The sequence below is a fragment of the Hyla sarda genome, chromosome 4 (genome assembly GCF_029499605.1).
Source record: "Hyla sarda isolate aHylSar1 chromosome 4, aHylSar1.hap1, whole genome shotgun sequence".
Classification (NCBI taxonomy): Eukaryota; Metazoa; Chordata; class Amphibia; order Anura; family Hylidae; genus Hyla; species Hyla sarda.
This window is the reverse complement of record NC_079192.1, coordinates 105132777-105150797: the sequence shown is the minus strand read 5'-3', so window position 1 is coordinate 105150797 and position 18021 is coordinate 105132777. Positions and strand designations below refer to the sequence as shown.

General features: G+C 39.0%; 1 long non-coding RNA gene across 2 annotated transcripts in view; it reads left to right on the top strand.

Annotated features, from left to right (window-relative positions):
* The window catches only part of LOC130366876 (uncharacterized), a 43045-nt gene that overhangs the window by 3412 nt on the left and 21612 nt on the right, over positions 1-18021 (top strand). The gene's annotated exons all lie outside the window — the stretch shown is intronic.

Sequence of the window (18021 nt, the reverse complement as noted above, 5' to 3'; positions counted from 1 at the left end):
ATTAGTAGTAGTGTTATTAGTATTATTTATTATCATAACATTCTAAATGTTGTATTTTTTATATATTTTAATTTTTTTAACTATAGTTATGATGAACATTATACTGAAATATTTATTGACTTCTATAATTTATTCCTGTTACTTCTATAGTGCTGACTGATGTATACTGCAGTGCTATACAGAGATTGTCACCATGCACACCAGTTATTGTCGATAAGAACGCAACTTTACATTTTCCACAAAATTTTACTCAAAATTAATAAGAAAAAAATCTAAATAATTTAAAGAAAAGGTTGCAGATTGGAGATATATATATATATATATATATATATATATATATATATATATATATATATTCCGACCAAAATGATACCTGTATGTCAAGAGCATCTGACTCCAGGCTTAGCTGACACATTTATCTAATGTATCTTGCACATTTTAAGCATTTAACACCTTTTGCTGTCTATAAATCTACACCGCCCAGCATTCTATTAAAGCAGGTTCACTACAATTTTTTGATTTTTCAGTTTTTTGTTTTTGTTTATTATTATTATTTTTTTTTACTGTTTCTACTCCTAAAGTGAAGAGTCATCCATATCTGGATAAAAAAACACAGTTCATAGTATTCTTCATTTTTTTTTTCCACATTTTAAATTATTTGCTATCACAGTAACTCCATCTTTTATCTCAAAATATAGTTCCAACCCTGTTAATGTGTGCATGTACTTTTTTCTTATCTTCCTCCCAGCAGCATCTGTGATTCATAGGCATCATCAAAGTGATAATAAACTCATTCACAACACTAACAAACAGTGGACTACCAGTTATTTACGAGGCAAATTCACCGCAAAGCCGCGCACTGGAACAGGGGAGAATCAAGATGGTGTTGATTGATAAATTGACAGGTTAATTTACAAGTGTATAATAGAAGATAGACCTAGAGGGAGAACATGTAGGCCTATGCTCTAGTTTGGTTGCACTGCCATCTGTCTCATGGTAGGGAAGCTGCACAGGCTGATGCTTCTAAGATCAAGTGTACACAGCCCCTAAGAAGACACAGGCTTAAGGATGCTGATATGCTTGCTCTGCAGTCAGGATCATCTACAGAGTGATGTTTATTAAAATTACAAATACAGTAGCAAGGATGGCCCACTCACTGAAATACAAGCATGGCCTTTTAACAGTTTTAGCCATGGAGTGCAAATGTAATATACATTTTTAATGTGACATTACAGAAGTAACAGAAAATGAGCATAATGCAGTATTGAGCCCTGGTTTAGGTTACACGACTTAAGAAGGAAAGGTGCAAATGTATGTCAGTTATGCTGCATGCTGCCACACAATAAAGTAACTAAAATTAATATATATATATATATATATATATATATATATATATATATATATATATATATATATATATATCTATATAGCATTCTCTGGCATGCAATTGCATATTTTACAGTTTTAAAATATTACTATCAATAATTTAATTATTGTTCCTTTATATTTGCTTATTGCATATGTGTTCTAGGGGGTAGATAGGTAGGAAGATAAAGTACAGTTTGCTTATTATTTTATTGTGTGTTCTCTATAAGTCTGCCCATACCAAGACATCCATTTTTATAGATTTGTCAGTGCTATTGTTAAAAAGAGAATAGTCAGATTCACAACATAAATTAGTGACACCTTCAGGCTAGAGTAAGGGTCTACACTACTGTACGTCTCTATACACACTCACATTGGGTTATACATATAAGATATATGCTACCTTTTTATATTATATATTGGAATATATGCTTGATAGGTATATTGTATAATTGTTGTTTAATTTAGAATTTAAAGTTTAAGATAAATATTATTCTAAATATGTAACATATTTTAGATTCATTTTCAGTGTTGTCATTTTTGTGACATGCTAAAGAAAAAGACTGAATTATATGGAAAAAAGTTAAAAAATAAATAAAGACTATTACAAGTACAGAATACTGTAACTAAAACTATGCCTAAGAGAGCTTAGAGAAGAAAAGAGAGATGCATATAGAACCTCTCCAAAATCTTTTTCATCTGACTTTTGGTATTATTATGGGAGCTTTTTATTTAAAGAAACATTAAGAGGAATGTTCATAAGTGTGTCCCTATGGGAAAACTAAGACAGAGCACTGCATATATAATGTTTTTTATCACAAAGTATTTCCTCTATATAAACCTCATGTATTAATATTGCACATCTGATATCTGCAAGGTTGGGGTCCCACATCATAAAATTACGGGAAAAATATGGCCGTCAAATAGCTGAAAATTTTTTTTTTTTCATGTGTGGATATGTTCGCATGGTATGTTTTCAGGTGTACTTTATTTAAAAAAATGTGTCCATAAAATGTGTGTCCTTTTTGCAAAATGAATGTGCTTTTTCATAAATATGTGGGAAAGTGGTTGTCAGTGCACTATATATATATATATATATATATATATATATATATATATATGGGTATCCCTTATATCACTTATTTTTACGGATGCATAAAATATGCACTTTTTATATATTGGGTGCCCAGACAACCTTTTCCATAGACTTACATAGAGCACATGAATTTTGAAAAATACGTATTCAAATTTTCCAGCTACTTTCCAAATGCATTTTTTTTTCAAGAAAAAACATATGAACATAGCTTCAAGATACCAAAAACTATACTCTGGGACTGGAGAGTCATATTCCCTTGCACACATTGAATATGACTGTCATCATAAGTAAATTAGTTATAGGGAGCTTTGGTTTTTTAAGTTACTAAGGGTCTATTTTTTTTCATAATATTGATATCCCAGATACTAAAAACAGCAAATCAATATGTTATTCAGGGAGTTTGAATGCAATGTTATAAGAAATAAATGTATTCAATATTTGTTTATTAAGGCTAATAAAGACTTATGAATGACAGAACTGAATAAGAAGTGATCTTCGTTATTTTTCTAATAAATAAAATTCTTTAATAATAATAATCTTTACATTATTCAATTGTATGTTTTCTTACTTTACAGAGGGACAATTGTGTTGTAAACCAAGCACTATTATTCTATAGTGGGAGGGGCTAATTTGGTAACTGCAAATCTGGGTGAACCGAAAAAGACAAAAAAAGTTTAAAAAAATGCTTCTTCCTCTTACAGACTTTATTCAAATGTTTAGAACTAGTTATTATCTTTCAAAAATTTTGGCCCTGATTTACTAACATTTTCCTGACAGTTTTTCTTCGGGTTGTGTGCCTAAATTGTGTTGCATGCTGCATGCAACACAATGGGCTTTATTTACTAATATGATCCCAAATTGTGTTGCACGTTCAACCAAAAAAACAAAATCCTCCATTTTACAAGAAAGACCTGAAAAGGGGGCATGGCCATGGGAGAAAGTGGGTGTGGTAACTCCAAAAGGGGCGGGTTCCCGACAGTTTTGAAAAATCTCAACATATTTACTAAGGTTTCCACAGAAAATGTGGGGGATTTGAGCAGAGGAAAACCCCACAGATCAGAACAGCTGTAAAAAAAAAGCAAAATGTAGGGAAAAGTACAAAATGTAGGGAAACCTTAGTAAATACCTTGGGAAAATTCCTGTCGGAAATGAAAACCAACAATGAAAAATACACTCCACTCTTAGTACATAAGCCCCAATTTGCGACAGTCTGCACCACAAAAAAAATGTCCACAAAAAAACGAAAAGTGTGCATGTCCTCAGAGAAAAGGGGGCATGGCCAAACAAAAGGGGCATGTCCCCGACATTTTTCAAAAGAACTCAACATATTTACTAATGTTCCCACATAAAATGTTGTGGATTTGAGCTCTGGAAAACTAGATAGCTCAGAGTAGTAGTAAAAGCAGGAAAATTTAGGGAAAAGTGCAAAATATAGGGAAAGTTTGTAAATACCATGGGAAAAAACTGTAACTTTTCTGTGATCCTTCTATCACTGGTTTGCAGTAAGTACTGGTATGAAGAGTACAAACACCATATGAATCTGTTTCTTTTAGTTGCACTTCTTGATATTAAAAAAACTGATAATTTTTTGTTAATTTCCTTGATGTATAATTGTGACTTTTTGAAATTTTACAATAGGTGTGTCACTTCAAAGCAAAGTAGGTGGGACTTAGTGAAAATTGCATGAAATTGGTGCATGTGCCTCTGAATGAATTTGCTGAATCTTACGGACATAGGATTTTACCAAAAAACATAATTTTAAATACCGGTCCTAGTAAATTCTTTCCAATATGCTTAAGGTTCACATATATCCAAGAATGCGGAGCCATCCTGAATGGGAATAGCGGATACAACGAGCTGGATGTGTGGCACCTGGTGTCCACTCTGGTACTCTATAGGCTCAAATGTGGCATGGTTCTGGACCTACGGGCACCTGTCAACTTGCTGTATTGATATGTACTGCATCTGATGCAACCATCCTGGAAGGAAACTATACAGGGTTGATGGACATATGTAAAACCCTAAGCTTGTTTTCTAATTTCCGATAAACATACAATCTTGAATTGTTTGTGCAAATCAGGGGCTTGATAAAAAATGTGCAACTTTACTACGTTAAACCGTAATATATTTCCACCTTGTGTAGTATTTACCATGGCTAGTTTATGTTGATAATAAATGTGTCGCACAGCTACATGTTGGCATGTCATCTGGCATTCGATGATTGTGGCACATGCCTATTAGCCTCCCTTCTCTTACAGGTGCACCCTGTCCATGAAGCACCAAAGTCTTACAGTCTATTCGAATGCACCTTTGCTTGCCTCCATCTAATATCAAGGAACAAGGAAGTTTAGTATGTATTTGTAGCAATGTATTTGTATAGCATTACAATCTGTAAGAATCCTGAGGACTAGTTCATTACCTTTCAGTGTGTAGTGTAGAAATGCCATAGTGCATAGCTTTGTTGCAGCTATGCAAAGTGACTTTGTATATTGTTACAGAATTTTTTTTACAGCATTGCCAATTTACGTCTATAAAATGTGCCCCAAAAAAGCAAATTCACCCTTTTCCCTATCACTCTAGGGCCAGACATCTTAGATGGGACCAAATACACAAATAAATTACATTTATCTGTGTGTAAGTGTGCATTTAGAGAGCTGTCAATCACTGAGTAGGACCGCCCACTTGACTACCTTGCCCAGAATAAGCAGTGATTTGCATACATTATTGACAAGTTATTTTTTACCCACAATATATATATATATATATATATATATATATATATATATATCTATATATAAAACGGCTCATCTTCTCCTGCTCTACAACATGATGCCTTCAGATTAGTCTGCATTTTCAACTTTAGGACAAGGAGATACATGACACCTTCCAAAGTCCCTGAAGTGCTAAGAACTGGAATGCCTCTTGATTCAACCCCTATCCCTGTCCCTGCTATATTAACAGTCATAGTTCAGCCTATTTTGAAACAGGACTCGGCTTCCAGATGACTGTCAATCAAACAGGTATAGTGATGGAAGGGGGAGCGAAGAGGCATTCTAGCCCTCAACACTCAGAGGGACTTTGAAACACCTCTGTGGCTCTTGGCACCAAAGTTTTTTTGTTTACATTGTGGAAGCACAGACAGTGTCAGCAGTTTAAAACATGAACTCAAGGAAAAAAATTCCCCTTAAGCATAAAAGTCAGGAATGCTGTTGGAAAGGTACTCCGATTAAAAACATTATTTGTAATCAACTGTTACCAGAAAGCTAAACAGATTTGTAAATTACTTATATTTTAAAATCTTAATCCTACCAGTACATATCAGCTGCTGTATGCTCCACAGGAAGTTATTTTAGTTTTGAATTTCCTTTCTTTCTGACCACAGTGCTCTCTGCTGACACCTCTGTCCATTTTAGGAACTTTACAGAGTATGAGCAAATCACCATAGCAAACATATCCTGCTCTGGACAGTTCCTCCCATGGACTGAGGTGTCAGCAGAGAGCACTGTGGTCAGATGGAAAATAAATTCAAAATTAAAAGAACTTTGTCAATGTACAAATCTGTTTAACTTTCTGGCATCTGTTGATTTAAAAAAAAAAAAATGTTTTCCAGCGGAGTACCCCTTTAAAATCACTTTCTGTATTTGGGGATGGTGCTTGTCAGGGTCCTGTACAAAACACACAGTATACCAGGAAAATATAATTGAGCTGTCCTCATCTGATGTCCAAAGGAGCAGCTCATCCTGGCACATGAAGATAGTGTTACGGAATATGTAGCACTGTCAATCAGCGCATGCACCTTATAACTAAAGATGTTTTACCTTTCAGCCAATCACACATGCCCCTGATCTGTAGTGTTTGTTTTCTCAAATGTTTAATTTTGGGAATAGCCATTGTATGTTGATAATATTGTAACCCAAGGCTATTGTAAGGCTAATGTTCACACCTTTTTTTTGAGCCTTCTTTTGAACCTTATTGTCAGCCATTTTAGTGTTCACACTTACTTGCTTTTGTCCATTTTTTGTTGTCTATGGCTCAAAATAAGCACAACACATAGCCTTACCGGATGGATCGTGATACGTAGACAATTTTTTTTCTTTTGTTTTGTTTTTTTGTAGTTGTTGTTATTCTTTTGAAATCGTTGATTACACATCAAATAGTAAAGTTCTCACATCTCCCAGACTCATAAAAGGAGAAAAAAAATATTTCAAAATAGGAATAGGACATGATAAACTTTACCCTTAAAAGCCTTTTTGTATTTGATAGTTTATGTTACTAGTTCATGTTGCATTAGCTCTAAAATAACAGTAGAGTTTTTGGAAAAAAAACTATCCCTGCTTTTGCACCTGTTATATTATGATCCTTGGCTTAGGCGTAAAAAGCATGTAAACTTTGCTGAGGACAGAACATGGGCTTTTTTTTTTGTTGAAAAGAGAAAAAAAAAACTAAATTTTCTAAACACACAGATCTGTTAAAGGTTTCCTTCTTTAAAGCAACTCATGAGAGGTGATTTAAATGAGGTGCAGCTGGTGACCTGCTCTTTACATAGAGCCAACCAGCTGATCTATTATCTAGCCTGGACCCCATAGGACTGGGATTCTAAACCCAGGTTGTGGAACAAACTCTATTCATAGACAATTACAGCAACATAGCAACCCTGAGAGTACATAGGTCACATACGGCTCAGAGTTTTTTTTTTTTTTTTAGGAAAGGGGATTATGGAAGTTTACGCTCTATGAAAGCTTCATATTGTACTCATTTCAAAGTAATTTATCTGGCTTTTGGTATATTTGGTAGATTAGAAGCCGAACATATTACATATATTTAATCATTCAAGCTGTTGACTAAACTTAGTAATAGTAAAATGGAACAAAATGAAACACATGCCAATAGAAAAGAATGTAACCACAGGATAGAATACTGATAATAAAGGCGAACACACCATGTTGTCCATCATAATTTTTTATTTACCAAATATAAAATAAATGATAAATAAAGCAAATCCTGGCATATTGTCAATAGACTAAAGAATTTGCAAACCATGTCTAGTCCTTTAGTGCTTTCATTAAAGGGGTACTACCATGCTGACAACTAGGGGATAAGTTGCCTGATCGCGCAGGGTCCCGCCGCTGGGGACCCCCACGATCTCCCACACAGCACCCCGCTCTCATCAGGCCCTGGAGCGAACATCGCTCCAGGTCTGATGACTGCCGATCACGGGGCCGGAGTATGGTGATGTCATGGCTCTGCCCCCATGTGACATCATTCTCCACCCCCTCAATGTAAGTCTATGGCAGGGGGCGAGACAGCTGTCTTGCCCCTGCCATAGACTTTCATAGAGGGGGCAGAGCGTGACATCACGCGGGGGCGAAGCTGTGATGAAACGATCACCGGCCCCAACATCAGACCCGGAGCGGATGTTCGCTCCGGGACCTGAGGAGAGCGGGGTGCTGCGTGCGAGAGTGCGGGGGTCTCCAGCGGCGGGACCCCGTGCGATCAGGCACCTTATCCCCTATCCTTTAGATAGGGGATAAGTTGTCAGCATGGTACTACCCCTTTAAACATTTTCCCTCTATTTTCTTTTTGAGATAAGGAGATGCAGAAGAGGTCAAAGTTGTAACAACTGTGGATAATGCCGAATGATCTGACAATTTTAGGATCAGTGTCTAAAAGATTAAAGTTATTTATTTTGGAGACTGATTTTTTTTATACACCCTGTGGTCATCTCCCAAAAATCTACTAGCATTATGTTGAATGTTTTTCAGACTTCTTGAATTTTACAGATTACATGTCTGAGATACACCATAATGATCGATGATCATCACAAATTCTAAACATTCCTTATTAAGTAAATTAATAATTTGAAAAGTTTCTATCAGAGATTTGGAGCTGTATGGACAATCCTTATCATTAGAAGGGGTCATTATTATTGTATTATTCTCATAATGATATCATTAACTTATTGGGGGAATTTATCATTGGTTTTACCTTGGTTTTGTGGTGTACATTTGTCTCACAGTTTGTCTCAGATGCTGTTTTGAGACTTTTCATTGCGACTTTTGCCTTAGAAGGTTTTTCTAAAAGAACATACCAAGTCATGATTTCAGTTGATATCATGCAGTGGTAGAGAATTCATCATATGTGACTTTTCAGTTTCCTCGTATCTTTTGTCCCAGCTGTGCTAAATTCGGCGCAAATCTACACCAGCTCTGACTTGACTTACAAAACTGAGTGCTGGTACACAGTTTCCACTACATGAATTAATAAGTGATGAGCGGCATTGCCCATATTCGAATTTCCGATATTTTGCGAATATATAGACGAATATTCGTCCTATATTTGCAAATTTCGCGTATTCGTTATATTCACATATTTGCGTACTCGATGAAGAAAACAGTGAGGAGGTGGGCAACTTTACAATTGGTTGCTAGGGATGTTGTTGATAACCTCTGACAAGTGTATTTGCATCATTCTAATTGGCCCACAAGGGAAAAGAAGGAATATGCGAATATTCACATATGCAAATATGCGCATATCACAATTTCTAATATATAGCCAATATATTCACAATATTAGCGAATTTGCGATATTCGCGATAAAAATTAGAAATGCAAATATTCACGCCCAACGCTAGAATTAATGGGGTAAAAATACATTCACCCAAACCACTCTTGATGAATACCTCCCATTGTGCTTCTTTATAGTCTTTTTCACTTTTTTAGAGGCTAATTTTAAAATATGACAAGATATAGTACAAATTTCCACTTGTTACCCAATAATACTAGATAAAGACGCTAAGATTCAATCTCTCATTAAAGGGGTACTCCGCTTAATAAAATTTATCCCCTATCCAAAGAATAGGGGATAAGTGTCTTATTTGGGTTGTGGGGGGGTTGTCCCAGTAGCTTGTTCTCCCTGTACAGGGCCCTGTATCTCACCTCCTCATTCAGACTCCGTCTCTTCTCCTTAGCGTGCTCCGGACCCCAACTTTGGAGATCCATTCTGGATGTACAAAAGTGATGGCCCACTCAGCCAATCACTGGTTGTGACAGGGTCTCATCTCGGTCAGTGATTGGCTAAGTGGCCCATCACTTCTGTACAGCAAGAACACGTTTGTAAGGTTCGGTGCCAACGCACACTGTGGAAAAGTGGCAGAGCCTGCATTAAAAAGTGAGATATGGTATATCCCCATACAGGAGATTGCGGTGGGTCCCAGCGGTCAGACCCCAGTGTGATCAGACACTTACCCCCTATCATTTGGATAGGGGATACATTTTTATTAAGTAGGGTACCCATTTCAATACCTAGAAAGTGCGAAGATCTTAAATTGCCACCATGCCCATCATGGAATTACAACTTCCAGATGTTGCAAAACTACAATTTGTTGTCTCATTTATTAACGGGGATGTCCAGCAAAAGAACAGTATTTTCCATCAGACTAGGCTTGCTGCTATCTTATCTAATGAGAAGTAATATAAGCTCCCTTCTTCACATCAATGATCTTATCCTCAGTACAGTACACAGGAGGAGAGGGGAGAAAAGGTACCAGAGCTTTTCAGAGAGTGTGATGGGACGTCACAGCTACAAATGAGATGGCTCAGCTGATAATGGAAGATTTATGCACTATGGCTAGTAACATTAGATTAGTAAGTTGCGTAATTAAACTGGGTTGTGAAAAAAAATGGTATAAAAAAGTATAAGACATGATTTAAAAGTTTTCTTGGGACCTGAACAGTGGACATTTACAATCTGAAAATTACAAACAAACATTTGAGCAGAATAGCCTATGGACAAGTGGTCTCCCAGCTGTGGACCTCCAGCTGTGGCAAAACTCCCAGCATGTCCGGACAGATAGATTAACTATAATTTCAAGATACCTTAAGTATCTGCACAAATGCCTAAAATGCTGAAAAATTCCTCATATCAGAAAGGATGAATGCAATAATTGTAATAAGATGTCATTCCATAGACAAATTAGTGATATAAAGTGGTATAACATTTGCACAAAAAAGTGGCTTATGTCTTGTCCTTGAGAGTTCTGATAACCAGGTAGGTAAATAATGCTGAAGGCTACGGCTGCAGAAATGAAGCCTTGAACTCATGTGCTTTATAGTGCAGCTCAGCCCTTTACAAATTAAACCATGGCCTCTGTCAGTCCTGTTGCTTTCTATCATGTCGCCAGACTTGTCCTGCACAGAGACAAGGGTTGTGAATGCAAACTAGATTATATAATTATCAAACAGGCCATGCCGGCTCCGGTCCTTGAGAGTGACCAGAGGAACAGGTTTCCTGGGCAACACTTTTACCTGAGATGTTTTCGTGACAATTACAGCTGGGTTAATTGATTAGTTAACCTGTTCTTAGTCAGAGTCATAGATTAAAGGACTCCCTGGCTTTAAAGGGTTCAGTGTTAATTATACAGCGCTGGGGGATTTGGTTACTATGCAGGAGCTGGGATCTCATGAAGTGTGGATGAAAAATAATAACAACTTGTTTTTAGAGTAATCCATTACAGTGATCAGCTCCTGCAGTGTGGTGTTATAGTACACAGTGTCTCCTTATATTAGGGCTTTCCCAACTGGGTGCTGCAACACATTAGTGTGTCAGCAGCAATTCCTAGGTGTGTTGTCGACCACCACTGCTCACTGATTTTAAGTGTTGAAGATCAGCAGCACGGGCCAAGTAACACCCCTGACATCATGGTGAAAAGCGGAATGACATCACTCATCAGTGCCGCACAGAGGACGTTTCTCATCAGAACCGCTGAGACGCAGAGTCTGCACCTGAGCCTGCCAGAGCACATCAGGAGCCACGGGTCAGGCGAAAAATTCAATGGCACAAGGGTATGAAGGGGAGAATGAAATTGTGCAGGGGGATCAGAGGGGACATTATGTAGCCAGGGCCGGCCTTAGGGGTGTGCGAGCTGTGCGGCCGCACAGGGCGCCATGGCAACAGGGGCGCCGGGTGTCCGACACAGTTCGCACCAAGTATATATAATTTGTAATGCCCGACGCCCGGGATTTAGCCCTGCTAAGCAGCACTAAATGCCGGTGTAATGAAGAATACTGTGCCCTGTAGCAGAATGTGACCCTCTGCACAGGGACACAGTTTTCTGCTTTGCACAGTATTGCACTTACCCCGCCCTCCTCTGCGTCTCCGGTTGGCTGGCGGCTGGAGTCTGAAGAGGGACGTTGCGCATGTGAAGTCTCTCCGCAGACCCGCACAGGACGTCAGTGACGTCACTAGTCAGGGCGCCACCGGAGAGAAGAAAAGCGCAGGTCAGGTAAGGTTGTCTATGTGTATGTGTGGGTCTCTGTCTGTGTGTATGTGTGTGTGTGTGTGTGGTTGTCTGTCTGTCTGTGCATGTGTGGTTGCCTGACTGTCTGTGTGTCTGTGTGTGTGTGTGTGTGTGTGTGAGTGAGTCCAGGGGGGGGATGGAGGGACGACAATGCTACCGAATTTGGGGAACCTGCTGCTTCCTAATGTGGGGCTATACTGCACCTAATGTGGGGAACTATACTGCACCTAATGTGGAGAACTATACTGCACCTAATGTGGGGGAGCTATACTGTACCTAATGTGGGGAACTGTACTGCACCTAATGTGGGGGAACTATACTGCACCTAATGTGGGAAAACTATGCTGCTCCTAATGTGGGGAACTATACTGCACCTAATGTGGGGAACTATATGGCACCTAATGTGGGGGAACTATACTTCACCTAATGTGGGGAACTATACTGCACCTAATGTGGGGAGCTATACTGCACCTAATGTGGGGGAACTATACTGCATCTGATTATGGAGGGCAGGGGACTGGTGAAGGGGGGCAGGGGACTGGTGAAGGGGGCAGGGGAATGATTAAATATTAAAAATAAATATTTGTTACAAATATTTTTGTGTATGTTTATGGGGTAATAGGGGGGTGCCACAAAGTTAGCTCGCACGGGGCGCCTGAACACCTAAGGCCGGGCCTGTATGTAGCACAGGAGGTAATATATGGAGCAAATAAAATATCATGCGGGATCAAGGAAGGGAATTATGTGGCACGGGGGGGGGGGGGGGGGGGGTTCAAGGGGGGAGGAATAAAGTGGCATGAGGAGATTAAGACAAGGGGGGCAAGGAGGAATTAAATGGCATGAGGGGAATGAAATGGCAGAGGGAGTGGGGGGTGTTGAATGGGGTGATGAAATGGCACAGAGGGGTAGCAGCCACATTTATATTGCTGATAATTGATACTGGTATCATGTCGTGTTGTAGGACATGCAACGTGATATGAAAAAGGGTTGTGTCAACAAATATGCATGTCTAAAAAGGCTGTCAGCAACATGAAAAGTTTGGAAAGCTCTACTTTAAATAATACATATTGGCCCTCTTTACTATTGCAAACCTGACATGTTTTGGCGGGTCGTGCACCAGTTTGGGGCGCAATGCGCCTGAAAGTCTGTCTGCGCCTGAATTTGAGCCTGAAATTGCGCCTGAATTGAAAAAACCCCAACTAACTCTCCATTTTGCTAAGAAAACCCAAAAAAGGGGTGTGGCAATAGGGGAAAGGGGGCGTGGTCACAGAAAAGGGGCATGTTCCTGCCATTTTCACAAAATCCCAACATATTTGCTAACGTTTCCAAAGAAACTGTGGTGGATTTGAGCTGAGAAAAACCCGACAGATAAGAGCATGTGTAAAAAAAAGCAAAGTGTAGGGAAAGGGGAAAATGTAGGGAAACCTTAGTAAATACCGTGGAAAATAAATTGTAGGGAATTAAAACCCACAAAGAAACCTACACAACACTCTTAGTAAATGAGGGCCATTATGTAATAATGTACAGTACATGGCTGTGCTAAGTCCTCCAAAGCATAAGCAACTTTTTTCTTAACTTTTTGTTTTTACCTCCAGATGATTCATGACAAGGGTTTTCTTCAGGGCTCGAGTCCTGCAGGAACACACAGGGACGGAGTGGAGGAACGCCGTCCCTGTTACATTAGTCCCGCAGGACCGACCTCTGTTCTTACCCTCCCTCAGTCTCCTCCTTACATGAGGAGGAGGTTTGTTACAGTGTGTCACCATAGTAGTAAGGAGATTACATGAGGAGGAGGTTTGTTACAGTGTGTCACCCCAGTAGTACGGAGATTACATAAGGAGGAGATTTGTTACAGTGTGTCACCCCATTAGTAAGGTGATTACATGAGGAGGAAGTTTGTTACAGTGTGTCACCCCAGTAGTAAGGACATTACATAAGGAGGAGGTTTGTTACAGTGTGTCACCCTAGTAGTAAGGTGATTACACGAGGAGGAGGTTTGTTACAGTGTGTCACCATAGTAGTAAGGAGATTACATGAGGAGGAGGTTTGCTACAGTGTGTCACCACAGTAATAAGGAGCTTACATAAGGAGGAGGTTTGTTACAGTGTGTCACCCTAGTAGTAAGGAGATTACATGAGGAGGGGGTTTGTTACAGTGTGTAACCCCAGTAGTAAGGTGATTACAGGAGGAGAAGGTTTGTTACAGTGTGTCACCACAGTAGTAAGGAGATTACATGAGGAGGAGGTTTGTTACAGTGTGTCACCATAGTAGTAAGGAGATTACATGAGTAGGAGGTTTGTTACAGTGTGTCACCACAGTAGTAAGGAGATTACATAAGGAGGAGGTTTGTTACAGTGTGTCACCCTAGTAGTAAGGAGATTACATGAGGAGGGTTTTTTTTTTACAGTGTGTAACCCCAGTAGTAAGGTGATTACAGAAGGATAAGGTTTGTTACAGTGTGTCACCACAGTAGTAAGAAGATTACATGAGGAGGTTTTTTATAGCGTGCTATCATGATGATAGGGGCATAAGGAGGTTTTTGTTACAGTGTATTATCAGAATGATAACCCCTTAAGAACATTGGGGAATATATATAAAGACCTGTGCAGAGGAAAAGTGGAGCAGTTGCCCATAGCAAACAATCAGATCACTTTTTTTCATTTTTCAGAGGCCTTTTTCAAAAAAAAAAAAAAGTAATCTGTTGCTATGGGCAACTGGTCAACCTATCCTCTTCACAGGTTTTAATAAATCTCCCCCATTGGATGTAAATATACGTCTTGGTGCCCTGGTACTTAATAATGCACCAGGAAGTACACTTACATCCTGAGCAGCAGACCAACTATCAAGCAAGTGCAGGAGCTGTCAGCAGCCATGCCCTTACAGCCCTTAAGTGCCGCAATCACAGTCCCACTAAACCAATTGGCTACCCCACAACATGTATGCAGAGGTCCAATCAGTTTGCTCCCCGTCTGAGGCCCTCTCACCTGCACTGTGTGGATCCCGGCTCCAATCTGCTGATAGAGCCTTCTGAGCCAGGCTCTACTAGCAGATCACCGATAACACTGACTAATGCTATGCAACAGCGAAGCATTACTCAATGTAAGCAATCTGAAGGTTGAATGTAAAAGTTCACTATGGGGTCCTAAAAAAGTGAAAGTAAACTAATAAAATATATATATATATATATATATATATATATATATATATATTTTTTTTTTTTTTTTTTAAACACACATAAGCCCCTCCCCTAATAAAGATTTAAATTATTCCCTTTTTCTATTTTTTAATTAAAAAGAAATAAAAACCCTGCATATTTGGAATTACTGCATGTGCAAATATCCGAACTATTAAAATATTATGTTTATGAACCCATACGGTTAACGGCATAAATGTAAAATAATGCCAATGTCCACATCACAACCCACAATAAATTTAATATAAAAGTGATCAAAAAGTCTTTTATGTGCAAAAGTGGTAGTGATGAACACTACAGATCATGGCACTAAAAAGTAGCCCACATACAGCCCCGTATAGGGAAAATTAAAAAAAGTTATAGAAGTCAGAATACAATTAAGAAGAAAAATAGGCTTGACTTTTTTTTTAAGTAGTACAATAACAGAAAAGCATGTAAGCATGGGTATCATTTTAATCATATTGACCCACAGCAATTTTTACCATAAAGTACACTCCAAATAAACAAACCCAAAATAAAAAGTTGCAAAATTGCATTTGTTTTTCAATTCCCCTCAAAAATGATATATGTTTTGGTTGCGTCATAGATTTTAAAGTAAAATGAGTGATGTCATTATAAAGCACAATTGGTCACACAAAAACAAGCCTCATATGGGCTGGTAGATGGCAAAATGAGTTATAGCTCTTAGAAAGCCAAGAGGAAAAAATCGAAATGCAAAAAAGTTAACTTTCTGTGTTTTCAAGGCAAAAATGGGCTGTGTCCTTTGCCAAGCGTTATATAGGGTAAAATCTTTCTTTTCACCATTCCCGGGGGATGCTCCTGCCCCCAGGGATGGTGAAGATATGAAGTTATAAACCGCCGCCGCCGCCGTAAGTAGTCCCCTGGGCGGGGAGCTCTTCTCACCTACTCCCGTTCTTCGGCCGGTAGCGACGCCCCCTCCGTTTGATTGATGGGCCGCGTCATCGCTCTGCTCCGTCCGTTCAGTGAGCGGAACAATGACGCGGCCCATCAAGAGGAGGGGCGTCGCTGCCTGCAGAAGAACGGGAGTAGTTAAGAGGAGCCCCCCACCCAGGGGACTACTTACGGCCATGGCAGTGACTAGTTTATAACTTCATATCTTCACCATCCCTGGAGGCAGGAGCGTCTCTCGGGGATGGTGAGGACAACAATTTTACCCTATATAGCGCTTTACAGAGCATTATATAGGGTAAAATCTGATGATTGGTTCCCTTTAAGTACATGCGCCGTAAATGTATTGCGCTGCATAGCACCTCTTAGCGCACAGCGCCGTACATTTAATTTGCAGCTGTGATACGAGCGCAGGAGCTGCACTCGCTTCATTCCTGGCGGGTATCGGACCCGCCGGTAATGGCGGACATCAGCGATTGCGCTGATGTCTGCCATTAACCCCTCAGGTGCCATGATCAATACAGATCACGGCATCTGCGGCAGTGTGGCACTTATAATGGCTGACCTAATCGTGCGCAGCACTGCCACAGGGATCAAATCAGCCAAGATGGCGGACGGAGGTCCCCTCACCTGCCTCCGTCCATCTCCCAAGGTCTTCTGCACTGATCTGCCTTCCAGCAGACCAGAGAAAAAGATCACCGATAATACTGATCAGTGCTATGCCCTATGCATAGCACTGAACAGTATTAGCAATCTAATGATTGCTATAAATAGTTCCCTATGGAGGCTAAAAAGTGTAAAATAAATGCAAAAAAGTTTTAAAAAAAGTAAAAAAAATATTGAAAAATCCCCTCCCCCAATAAAGTTTTAACTCACCCTTTGTCCCCATATTAATACATAGAAGGGTAAAAAAAAGACAAATAATAAACATATTTGGTATTGTTGTGTGCGTAAATGTCCGAACTATAAAAATATAATGTCTGCTTTTTTGTCAAATCAAACTGCAAAAAAAATTTATAAAAAGCGATCAAAAGTCACATATATACACAAATCTGGTACCAAAACAAACTACAGATCATGGCACAAAAAATTAGCCCTAACACATCCCTGAATACGGAAAAATAAGAAAGTTAGAGGTGGTCAAAATAGGGCAATTTTAAACATACTGATTTTGTAAAAAAAAAGTTTGAGATTTGTATGTAACCATGGGTATCATTTTAATCATATTGACCCAGAGAATAAAGAAAACATGTTTTTTTTTTTTACCGTAAAGTGTACAGCGCGAAAATGAACCCCCCAAAATTATGATTTTTGTTTAAATTTCCTTACACAAAAAAAATAAAATTGGGGGGTTTATCATACATTTTAGAATAAAATTTGCGATGTCATTACAAAGTACAACTGGTCACGCAAAAACAAGCCTTCATATGAGTCTGGAAATGGAAATATAAAAGAGTTATGAATTTTAGAAGGCGAGGAAGAAAAAACAAAAACGCAAAAATTAACTTGGCTGCGTCCTTAAGGTGAAAATGGGCTGAGTCCTTAAGGGGTTAACTCTATGAAGGGTTTGTTACAGTTTGTTATAAGAAAGGTAATTTGTTACAGTGTGTATTCTTGAGTGACAACACTTTTTTTTTTTCCGGGACTCATAACACAAACCTTTAAAGAGGGGACATCAGAAGTGGATGAACGAGTCCTGTGGCATCACCTGACCTGTCTGTTTTTATAAAATACATATTTTTCCTATGAAATACCAATTCAGGAATCCCTTTTATTACAGCATAATTCCCTTGTTATTTTCTTACAAAATAAACTTAATAGCCAACTGGGTGTTACCAATTGTGAGAGCGTCACCACACTGACTGAGACTATTCAATTAAATCTGGAAGTTTTAGACAGCATAGAAGCACCCCCCCCCCCCCCAATTGGTAACACCCAGTTGACTATTTCAGGAACAGCGCAACACAGAACTATAAAAAAAAATGTGCCAGAAAGGCAAGTATTTACTAACACAGACAGGGGTGCTCCTCAGCACTGTAAGAGCCTAGTGTTAGCCACCCTATCTCCCCTTATTTACTGCCTCAGTGTCTTCCCCACTTTAATTGACAGCAGACACAGAGAATATGAGGAGATCGGTTGGCTAACCCTGGCCGCGTGCTGTGC